The sequence below is a fragment of the Trachymyrmex cornetzi genome, unplaced genomic scaffold, assembly GCF_001594075.2.
Source record: "Trachymyrmex cornetzi isolate Tcor2-1 unplaced genomic scaffold, Tcor1.1 scaffold47, whole genome shotgun sequence".
In the NCBI taxonomy this organism is placed as follows: domain Eukaryota; kingdom Metazoa; phylum Arthropoda; class Insecta; order Hymenoptera; family Formicidae; genus Trachymyrmex; species Trachymyrmex cornetzi.
The window spans coordinates 360,497-373,073 of record NW_017299509.1 but is presented as its reverse complement, the minus strand read 5'-3'; positions in this window follow the sequence as shown (position 1 = coordinate 373,073).

The following is a 12,577-nucleotide window of genomic DNA, read 5'->3' as shown; positions in this document are numbered from 1 at the left end:
GTCAAGTATTTCATATTCGTATGATAAAATCAGAAACGAGATAGAATAACTTATATCAAAAAATTCTTAAGAAGCAAATGACTAATCATCTAAAAAAGTAATTAAAAATTTCACGACGATTTATCTTTACCGTCTTAACTTTGACATCTTGACGAGTAAACTATATAAACAGAGCGGTTAACAGGTGCTAAAACCGATCCGATGACAAGCTGAAACTTGATATCCTTAGCCTCCTGCTGGTTCATTGCTTAATTTATATCCTACAGCGTTTTTCTTAAGTATTCTTTAAGAAAAGTGATTATCTGTGTTTTTAATTCTCTTTTTTTTTAAGAAAAGAAAGAATAATAGAAAGACTAGAGACCGATACATCACTTTGAAGATGATTTATAAAATCGTGCGGTTCATCCATCATTCCGAAAGAGCTATAAATATACCCTTCATTACGAGCCACTTACGATTCTGTTATTCCTTCCCGATCAGCAATGAAATATTAAGGCGCTCCAAAGTACTCGAGGGTGAGTTATCAAGTACTGGGTCGGGGTGGGATGAGCTAAGAGAGTATCAGGCTTCAGAAAGGATCGTAGAAGAGAGGAGATGTAAGGCGAGCAGGTTGAATTTCTGGGAAGCATGAAATTGCGACGATTACGCCGTGTCCCCAGGGCGAGAGATATTTGCATTGGAATGCATCGCGCTGGATCTCGCAGTGGCCGCCGAATCTCTCCTCGTGGCCACGTGGTGGGACAATCTGTAGGATGTCCTGACGACGAACATGAGAAGAAGAAGGGGCGATGGCGTGCCGCCGTGAAAACGAGCCGGTCCGAAATCGCCCGGAGGGACTTCGTTCCTCGTCACGTCGCTTTCGCGAGGCATAAACGAGGAAGACGTTGACGCGAGGGATCCCGTCATCGTTCCCTTCAAAGATTTGGCATGCGCATTCATGATTTCTCGTTGACGGGAAGATGCAATCGAGCAAGGGGCTTGCCGAGATGGAAAAAAAAAAGAAAGAGGAGAACGCTCCACGTCATTTCTCATAATAAGTATGAGATAGTGAGAAGGGGTTCGTTCTTCGTGCGTTTGATTCCAGTTACGTTGTGTCGTTGTGTGTATTGGATTAACTAAAGATGCTAGAGAAATTAATTAGAGATACGATTTGCAGAAAAATCTGACGTTATCCGATTGCAAGAAGGCGGTAAAGTTAAACGTAAGCGGTTACGCCGGTTACGTTCTCCTTAATTACGTGCTAGGTACGTTACTCGTTAACCTTAATTAAACACGAGTTGCACCATGACGATGCCCCGAAGGCATGTCATGGACGGACAGGTGATAGCGGTTACTCATTTGTCTTCATTGCTCGTTACTTAGTTAAGATGCACTTTATCACGATTATGTCTGATGAATTGTTACAGCACTTGTCTTTTGATGAAGAAAAATTGACGATTCTAAATTGATAACTGTTTTATGTTTTTTATACTTATATTCCAACTTTCATATTATTTTTAAACAGTCTAATTAGTATTATTATATTTATACACAATTTCGAAAAAAGTAGCTTTCAGCTTTCATGAAATTTGGTGAAAATTTCTCAAATAATTGTAAAAGAATATATGAAAGAATTTTTTTTATACAAATTATGAAATTAGTTGAGATAACGTTGAAATAAGAAGAGACATTATTTACAGGGATTTACATTTCAGAGTGATAAAAATAAAAACAAGATTAAACAAAATCGATAATTATATTTTGTACACATTATTTTGAATTTTATTTACACTAAAAAATCTTTCCAAGTATCTGCTCGAAAATATTTTGATGGACTTTTACAAAAAAATTGTCCTTCGTATTATTATATTAATTAGATTATGTTGAGCGTTGAAAACTATTATTGAAGAGTACACCTGTGTCTTTAATATGATGATCGGGAGAAAAGAGAACAACGGACTCGCGTACTTATGCGCAGCAGCAATCCACACGTAGTCATTAGAGCATAATGTATAACATTACGTCCGTCTCATACGGAGGCTAATGGTGTGCTATTTGCAACAGGGTTCCTCAGCACCGTTCGCCATCGACCGTTAAAGTCGCTGTCAATTATGTACCGTTTATCTCAATTTTTACAAATTTTCAAACATTGTTTTTATAATCCAATGAAATTGTTTCTAAAACGATGTGTGTGTGTGTATTTATAACAGATACACCATTTAATTAAGAAAAGTTTATATACTGTAAAAAATCATGATAACATTAGACATTTAATATTCCAAAGCAGATTGTCTTCACCGTATCGAAAGATAATTAATGTGTTGCTTTTATATGATCAAGTATCGAAACGTTTTTTGGATTATTTGATATTACTCAATTTATTCCAAACAGTTCAGGCGTTTTAAAGAACTATAGAAAAATGTGAATGTAAATTCCTTGAAAATAGGGGAAAACTGAGGGAAAATAATCAGGCTGTGTGTGTGTGTGACGTGTGTAATATTTTGTGTAATAAGCTATCAATAAGCCGTCGTTAAAATACCTTCGTCGATACATGTGTATAGAGCTCGCATATTCTATCCCTTTTCCCGTGGAAAATTGTATATCAATTTATAGTAGCAAAGAGCCTATTAAGCATTATTAGTTTCAGTTAAGACACTCCCTCAAGACTAATTTTCGAGTAAGAAATATTGAACTCCTTCGCGTTTACGCTCGCAAATGATATATAATCTAAAATGTAGCGCAATATTTGCAAGCATACTAATACTCCAATCTGGTTTTATTCCCTAGTCGATTTTACCTTGCACGTCTCAATTTCTCGACGCCGACATTTTTTGATAGTATGAGTCACGATCCGCTGATTCATCTAGTCGCGGTTGCATTTTTTAGAAGCAACTTCTGTGTGGTTAGCCGCAGAAGTCAGAATGAGGGCCTTTCTAGATAATATCAGCATACAAGGGAAGGGTGTATCGTGTAGTTTTAAAGCGATAAATTATTTTTAAAAAAGTAGTCTATAATTAAAATCTTGAAGAATTCAAAATGATAAAAAAGTAAAGTATACCCGTAATCATAATGCAAATTTTGATTTTATTATTACTTTTACTCCCACATATAGGAATGGGTTGACTTGACATAAATCCCTCGAATAATCTGTAGTGGTTATAGGTATCTGTTAATGCTGTCTTACACGCTAGATTATAGAAATTGACATAGAAAGATGCATAGATACGAGAATATCAGTAGTGCACGCCTTGGCGCTCTGCTTCGATGATATCTTGATAGCGTATGACACCGCGGGGGTTCCGTAGTCAAGAATCTTGGGTATAATACAACGCTGCGTCGCTTCGCTTACTCGAATAACTGTAAATCTTCATAATGTCTTGCGTGATGATATCGAAGATGATATCTGTAAAATGGCCGTCCACTACGAGCGCCGTGTAGAAACGAAAACGGCGAAGAAATCTCTATTTTTACAAAAAATTGTTCGCCTTCTCGGCAACAACAAAACTGCCGGCGAAAATTTAAATCGAGAGAGAGAGAGAGATTCAATCTAATAAATAAATGAATAATTTATTTTATAATAATAGAAAATACCTTTGATAATTATGTATGATAAAAGCCGAGTGTAAACTTTTCAAATAATATTCCAGTTATCGAGATAATAGATTGTCATAATTTTTTCAAGTTTCACTTACATTGTAAGGAGATATCGCAAGGCGTGGATAAATACCATATGAGTGATCAATTGCATTTATCGCAGGGTATACTTAGGAAAAGGGAAAATGAAAGAGGTAGCAGCAGACTTAATAATTGCTGAAGTCACTATACATCAAAATCTGACATAGCTGGATAAAACCAAGCAAGCTCGGTTTAATTAATGCGATTATATCGAAGATCTTTTATCGTTCACACGTTGTTTTAATCAAGGAAACGGTATATTGTACATTTTTAAATATTTGCAAAATAAATCGTGATAATTATACTAGTAAATGTTAGAGTGAGTATGACAGTATAATATGTTTTAACGATAAAATCAATAATCTTTATAAAAGTAGTAAAAGATCAATGATTATTTGATCATTGTATTTCCGTTATCGATTTAATCACAGAGTCATTAAAAATTATAATTATTATTTTTATAGTTATTATTGTTTTATCACTACGGCCTTATTATTAATAGGTGTTCCGAAATATTTAAAAAGAACAATATGATTTGTTTGAGTACAAAGTTAATTGATATCACTACATTCTCTCTTAGATTTTGCGTTATTTCACATCCTTTTCGTGTATTTTTATATATTGTCACGGTCTTACTAAAAAAAATATTTATAAATACCTTATTGTCAGTTCTGCGTTCTTTCCATCATAAAATCTATGAGGAACAAGCCATATCTATCATTCCCTTATCTAGTCTGCAGATTCATGACTCACGATCGCAAATACGAGATATGTGAAATCTCTCCCGCGTCGCGAATGATGTACGTTTAACTCTGTATACGAGAATGTGGAGGTCGTGATGTACAATCTTCAACGAAGAATTAATTATCCAAGAATTATAATTATATCTAAGAAAATACATTTCAACTTATTTTAATTTCAAATCAATCTTCCTCTTCTCTTCTTTATGAAATTTGTGAATTCTCCAAGTCGTTTGAAAAATGCCATTGAACGTTTTTTTTTTTTTTTTACTTGAGAGATAATGTTTCATTGCGCAACGCTGTATCATTGATTGTCATTCTGACAGAATTCATTCAACTTCACCCTCGAAACGAGCCATTGTTGCTTTATCCGTTTGTCCGTTTGTCCGTTTGTCCGTCAGTGTCAAAAAGACACTCGAGATACACACCGCCGTGGGTCCGAGGGATCCACAATGTGATGGACGCTTATCCGACATCAAATCTTTGAAACACTTTTTACGGAGACACCTCGGCCGGTGGGTCGCTAGTTAGACGCGTAACGCACTCCGAGTTCCTTTTATTGGCGAGATTTCAACTCGACGGCCCATGGCGAATGGGTTTCGAGTACTCGATATGCCGTGACTAATCGAAAACGCTGGAAGAATACCTGCAGGAGCGGATTTACGTCTCTTCTACCGCTTTAATACTCGTTCAATTAAATCTATAATAAACGATCTGGGAAAGGTCAACACTGTAATCTTTTATTCATTATGAGTATTAATTGAACACGTCAAACGATTATACTTTGTATCTTTTTCATTTTTATTACTTGCCATTTAATTTTCCCTAAAAAGTGAAGGGAGGAAAGAGATAGATTTTTTAATTTGCTTAATTTTATTACTACTTTTTGATTAATAAATAAATGCGTTCCTGTATATGCCCGTCGTGTACGTTCGTTGGGATAGGTCTGACTCGTTGCACAACAATAGTGCCCGCCACAACGATATTCAGAATGCTTTCGCTCTGGTTACGATGACTACTTCGTCGAGATTCGATACGCCCATTCTCGTTTCTTACTACGGAATTAAACGTGCCGCAGGGACGTGACTCACAATGTTACTGGATCGACCTACGATCCTCCGATAGAGTGATTCCCTGCGGTTCAAAGAATCGAGTCATCGACGAGTCATCGATAATCGCTTCTTGATAGATCTGTAATTGCCCGCGTTCATCCAAATCTTTTTTTTTTTGTTGCGTATATACGGGGGCACGAAAAAAGTTGAAAAAGAGATAAATATTCTTTTTTGCTGGAGAACGTATGGCGTGATTGAAGATTGTAACGTTAATGCGGTATTTAATTAGCTTTCGTAATTGTTCTCTCACGAAATCGTTTGATATGAAACACGGGAAGCACATAGATTTTTCTTAATCGCCTTACCTCACGATTCAACTTATCTCGGCACCTCTTATTGCTTTCCTCGACTTCCTTATGTTTAAACCGGAGTAGTACTTATCTTAATACACCGATTTAACCGCTATATTTCATCGTATCGACTGCGCTTAGTGGTGCAAGTGACTCGTCCGTTTATCGAGCTCTCACGTAAGATTTACGGCGCTCGTGCTCAGGAAAGTTGAGAAGGAAGTGGGAAACGCATACGCGACGACTCGTCGTGATGGTTGTAATTAGCGGAGATCGCGCTTTTCCGATGAAGTTACAGCGATTTACGCTGATCTAAGTATAATCCGTAGCGATAAGTCGGCGGATGGATACGACTTGATCGTCGCCGACTCGGCGATTTAATGCACGCGCGCGATACACGTAGATAAGAATTAAGAATTTACTAAGTTGTTCGCCGTGAATACACCATATATGCGTGGGTCAGAGCTGTTACCGCTGAGCTGCGTGTACTATTTCAGCGGTCAGTGCGCTAAGCAGGTACACGCTTATGCACGCGCGGCAAATTATATCGTTACGTATCTGATATTTATTCTCATATTTATGGCGCGCTTATTGAATCCTCCAGATTTTCTACATTGTACATACAATATATAGCTGATATGATCGCTTATGAAACTAATAGTTGATTGTTTATAGCTGATTATGAGACTAATAGCTGATAATTTAATAAACTTCAATAAAAATTTAATTACTTTTTTCAAATCTAAAAAAGAAAATAATCATGTCCTGGTTTTTTTCAGAGCTTTGATGATTTGGAGACAATTGGAGAGGAGGAGGAGGTCTTGGAGAGGCATCAGGCACCGGTGGAGGAACTTTGTGGTGAGTACTATTTTTTACTTGCATAAGATCATTTCTTCTCGTTTTTTTTTAATTGTTTTGAAGATTTAAAAGTAATGATTAGAGAAAAAGTTTTCTAATATTTTATAAAAGTTTATTCTTGTAAAGATTTTTTTCGGAAATGATATAGTTAAATTTCAATAAATATCTGTTCGAAAGACGAATAAAAAATGTTATTGATACATAATAATAATTATTCGTTAAAACATTGACTATTTTAAGCGTTGCTGTAATTTGAATTTTATATTGATATGTTACAGATCAACCTAGTCAACATAGTAAATAACTCCACTGTTGCGCATCGGTTGGTGAGTGATAAGTATTTTTTTTATTGTAACGGATCTATGACAGTTGATTAAATATGTATCAAATGATGCTTTCTCTACATATATATGTATTTAATTACAATCAAATCAATAAAATTAAATCAATATTACACTTCATAGATCCGTTGCCTTAATAAACTAGATAAAGTTTAATATCTAATCCTGGAGCATCATTATTTATCCGTGTGTTTGCAAAGATATTGAAAATTTGTAAAATGTTATATCAACGCATCATTTATAAGTACACGTAAATGGCATAAATAATATGAATCCGATTTTGATTTTAGAAATACTTTACTTACATGGGCGTTATGATTTTGAGAAATTATAAGATAAAGTTGTAAAATGACTATTTTAACAAATTTTTAATATTTATGTATCTATAATATATAATGCGAAAAATATTATTATATTTCTTAATAGCATAATTTTATTCTATCAAAATGAAATGTCTCAAACAGTTCGTTGTTTTACGAATGACTCTTACGGATGATTCTCGTGACGATTGCCCTGTACGCGCATCACATCTGTCGTTACAGTAAATATTACACGTAATACTTTTGACGTGTGTCTCGGCACTGTCTTGAATTCCGGCGTTCCAATGTCGTTCCATTCCGCACGACGTCACGCTCTGAGACTCGTGTACGGTGCGTCGCGTAGGTTGTCCCGATGCACATGAAGAATCACAGACACTTCACCTTCCATTAGCATTGAATACGATTTAAATTAACCCTACGATAGCAAATTCTTTCGGATATAAAAGGGCGAAAGGGAACAACGATCGAATAACGAACGATAAAATGCAGATTTTTTAATGTTCACGCAGTGAAATGGCATCATCATAGGCTTGATAAATTGCAGAAGATAAAACTGGTAAAGTTTTCTTATGGCCAATTGTCTTTTCTCAATTTTTCTTTGTCATCCGATAATTTTCGCTTAAATAGAATCGTATATATTCCGTCCTGTTCTTTCAATTATAATTTTCTTTCAATCATAAGTTTTATTTTTCTCACACGCACAACTTTATGGCTACCTCCATCTTCTCGTTGAACCCTGTGTGTAATACGATGCCTGACACGCTAATTATATCAGAGTGCTGGTCCCGATATTACGATACCCCGCTAATTGCGCACTCTGTATGACCTTGTTAATCGATAATTTGTTAAATTAGCTGCTCTTATTTGTTTAAATATTTTTACGTTAGTTACAACAGATAGCAGACTACCGTTATATTATCATAACTACTATTAAAAGCTGTTGTAAAAAATTACATAATTATATTTCTAAAATTATATAATCATTTATATAAAAATAATTTATGTAATTTTTAATGCACTAATTGTTTTACGCCTGTTAAACTTTTATATTATATGTATCTTAATTTAATATAAAGCAGTCCAGAGAAATGAGAGAAATACGTAAAGCACGTGACACGTTTATCTAAATTATAGGGGAGCCTTTCGTCCTAATGGTTTCGTTTTTCCTTTTTCACTTTTAAATAATGTCCGTCGCCAGAAAGTGTCCCATTGTGTGACGTGAGAAACCTGGTCAACTTGTGTTCGCGCTCTCGGAACGCTCATGTTATTGGCCTGGAAGATATTACCGAATACGATTCGTACAGGTTTAACTGAGAGGAAAGAGAGTCCCATACTTAGTCGAAGCTAATTAAAAGGATCCATCGGCGGACTACGAAGGGTGCGAGATAAGATCGGCGTTGACGCCATGGTGAGAAACGTCGCTGTCGGGCACGTTATACGGCAACTTTTCTCAAGATAGGGGTGAGAAATTTTGTGGCGTTTCACATAAATCCTGTCCCGTCTCGCTCATCTCGCGGATCGGTACGAGATATCGATAGGATGACGTGTACATTACAGGTTTCGTTGTTTATGACGACAGTTCCTAACAGGATTTAATCAATTCTACAAAAAGATTAGTATTGCTAAAGTATTTAAAAGTTTACCTAGATATAAAGCTGAAAATAATTTTGGAGCGTCGAGTGGCTTGCCGTTCAATGCGGTTGACTCGCGATCTGTAGATCTGGGTTCAATCCTAAAAATTATTTTCAGATCTGTATCTAACTAAATATTTAGAATATAAATATTTAGATACTTTCAGTAAAACAATTTTTAAATCATATAAAACAATATAGGACTCTTAGTATAAAAGCATTAAAATGATTGTATAGGCCCTATACAATCATTTTATTGCTTTTAACACTAATTGTCCTATATTGTGTTTTATATGATTTACAAATTGTTTTATTGAAAGTATCTAAATATTTATCAAATATAATAGAATCAGACTTCTCAAAAATTTAACAAATTAATATATAATAATATTAGACATGAATGTCTATTAACACTAACTATCGCAGTAATTTCTATACTCTCCCGAATTTTTTGGTACTTTAATTTGCTAAATATTTATATTCTATAATATAGGAGACATAACATAGGAGACACAGCGGCACCGAGGTACCCAAAGGATGGCGCAACATCCCAAGACGGGACAGCGTCTACCTCTCTCATGAGGTTTCCGGCTGGTGATTCACTTAAATCACCAGATGGAGCCATTTTCGGCTTATTAAACACGAAAAATCGCGTATATGGGCGCAAGTGGAATTGAACCCGGATCTACAGATCGCGAGTCAACCGCACTGAGCGGCAAGCCACTCGACGCTCCAAAATTATTTTCAGTTCTATATCTAGATAAATTTTTTAGATACTTCAGCAATACTAATCTTTTCGTAGAATTGATTACATCCTGTAAAACAATTTTTAAATTATATAAAATAATTAGAACTCTTAGTATTAAAGGCAATAAAATGATTGTATAGGCCCTATACAATCATTTTATTGTTTTTAATACTAATTGTAAGAGTATATTGTTTTATATGAATTAAAAATTGTTTTACTGAAAGTATCTAAATATAATATTATATATTCTAAATATTTAGTTATATTTATAGAGAGAGGGCATATAAGAGTCGATTTAACAAAAATGAGTGTAAAAATTATTAAGACGTGAAATATATCACATTACTAAATTTCGAATAAATACATAATTCTACAAGTTCTTACATGTTTCGGCTCTTGAATTGAGCCATCCTTAGATAATATATGCAATAAAATAGTTGAAATAATTTTTCTCATACAGATTTTTTTAGTTTTAGACTTGATCACATATCTTAACTTGCGGTTAAATAAAAATTCTCCATTTTTTTCTCCTGAATTTTGTGATGTCTATATTCGGATATCTGGATTAGGAAATAAGTAGTGGATGAAATGGTAAACAGAAACGGAGAGAAGAATATATAGGGATCAGAAAAAGGGGAATGGTTTACATAATTTCGCGATATTATCTGGGCGCGAACATATCTGTTGGTTTCTCCGATGCGGTGGAGCGATCCGCGCGGATTCCCACGCGTGTAGCGGAGAGCTCGTCCAATTTCGAGATTTCGGGGCCGGCCGGGTTAAATGTTAACATGGGAATTATGCTAATCGCCGTGGTGCCCTCGCCATTGGGACATTCGTCATCCACCGCAGTTTTCTGGCCGCTTTTTGCGGTCGTACGTACGACTTATACCGACCGTTGGCTGCGCGTACGGAGGTGGTCCAGAAAGACGAGACGTATTTGAAAGTCTAATTTTTTTACGATTTTCATACCCAAGAAAGATCGGAGTCTTCCTCCCGTAAAGCCATTCCGTCCGTTTCGCTCAGCCTTTGTTTTTGCTCCCAGTTGCTGCACGCATGCCGAATTCTTTCTCTTCGCTTCGTTATTCCGCATGTAATGGAAATAATTTTTTATAACTTGAACCATTGCATGATTCATCGTTTAAAGTCGAGAACGATTTATGTAGAATTGTATTCCCGATTGTGTAATTATCTTTGCTCTTTTATAATGTTTCCAAACTGGTGTATACGTATATTTTAAGTGAGATTAGTATCTATAGCTTTTAAGATAGCACGCGTAAATATGAATATATGCAAATTAATATCTTTAGATATTTATTTCCATTGGGAAATCTATGTGCGGAGAAACGATGTAGGAAAAATTTCCTCCCACGTACGACACCATACAGCGGACGGTACTACGATCGGGCGGAGTCTACTCGAGCGATCACCGGAAATTCATAACTTAGCATCAGACCGACGAAAGAGGGTTAATCAGCAAAAATACGAGACGCGTTTTGTCGCAGCAGAGGCACTCGGGAACGAGCGTTAGTTGAAATATAATTTTACGTGGATTAGCGTGGGATTGTAAATTCGCGCTTGGGAATCGTGCGCGACGCAATCTGGTCACCGACGATTGTGTGGACCATAATAATACGTGGGTACCACGCCTCCTAAAACCGACGAACCTGACATTTGACCCCGGCAAGGCAAAAACCAGGAAAGGCGATCTTCCCCTCCGACGCGTAATCTCGCGCGTAATAATTTTGTTAATTTTTTTCTTTCTTTTTTTTTCAAACAGAAATATACGCGTGTCCGAGATGTGAATGAAATTCATATTTTTGTCGATGGTCTAGATGGAGTCTGCTGCCTTTGTCACCGCGGAAACCAGTTTGGAACTTTGTAATTCATATGTTTGCGAGTGATGTATGTACCACTTCTGCGAATCCTGCTTGCTTATTTCGCGATGAGGTCAGCCTCGCAAAGCTGTGCGATAAATTGGTGGACGATTATAACGGGGAATCACGTCCCAGCAAGATTTTGACAACTATTAAATTTGAGATAATTTATCAAAAATTAAGATTCTAGCCACGTACACAGATTGATGACCGATTATCTTGCTCTTTCATTAAAAAAAAAAAAAACACCTATAGTCTCATCCCTAAATCGGACTTAGATTAAAATTAGGTCAACTAGTACCGTTCCTGATTTAGAATATTTATGGTCAACCTTAGTGTGAGAACATTTGTATGTTGCAGTAAATACTGTTTAAAAGACATTCACGTGCTTTTGTGTGAAAAGAGAAGAGAAGAAAGCCTCTTTGCTCGTGTGGTATCGAGGTGTGCAGCAAGTGTGTCCCTCTCCGCGGTGGGCGTTTCTTCCGATGATCAGAGTGGGAGAGGGTGGGTGGAGAAGGATATAGGAAGAGAGGGACGGGGGAGAGAGACGGAGAGAGGAGAGAAGCGATTCAATTTATGTCTCGACAATGCGGCTTTGTCTCGCCAAATTATCATACATGAACCTATATACATAATCCCGTGTACCGGCGCATTATCATATCATAGCCACGCATTAAAGTACCAGTTCCTCTCTGCCTCTCCCTCCCACCCGCTTCTTCTCTCGTTGTATCAAGAGAGGCGCCTATGTTTATGCGATCGACAAAAGAAATTGCGGGTCGCCTCATCGATCGAACGCCCCGGCACGAGATGCGAGGGTTTTGCAAAGTTACCTTTAATGCGTGACGCGCGCCAACACTTCCGGTACGCCCAAGTATGAAGATATGCTAAGTTCCGAGTGTTACATTTTAAAAAATTGGAACACTATTTTTTCACAAAAGACATATTGATAATAAATGTAAAATATTTTTTTTAATTTTATGACTATCGTGTTATTTCTGTCTCCCTTTCTCTT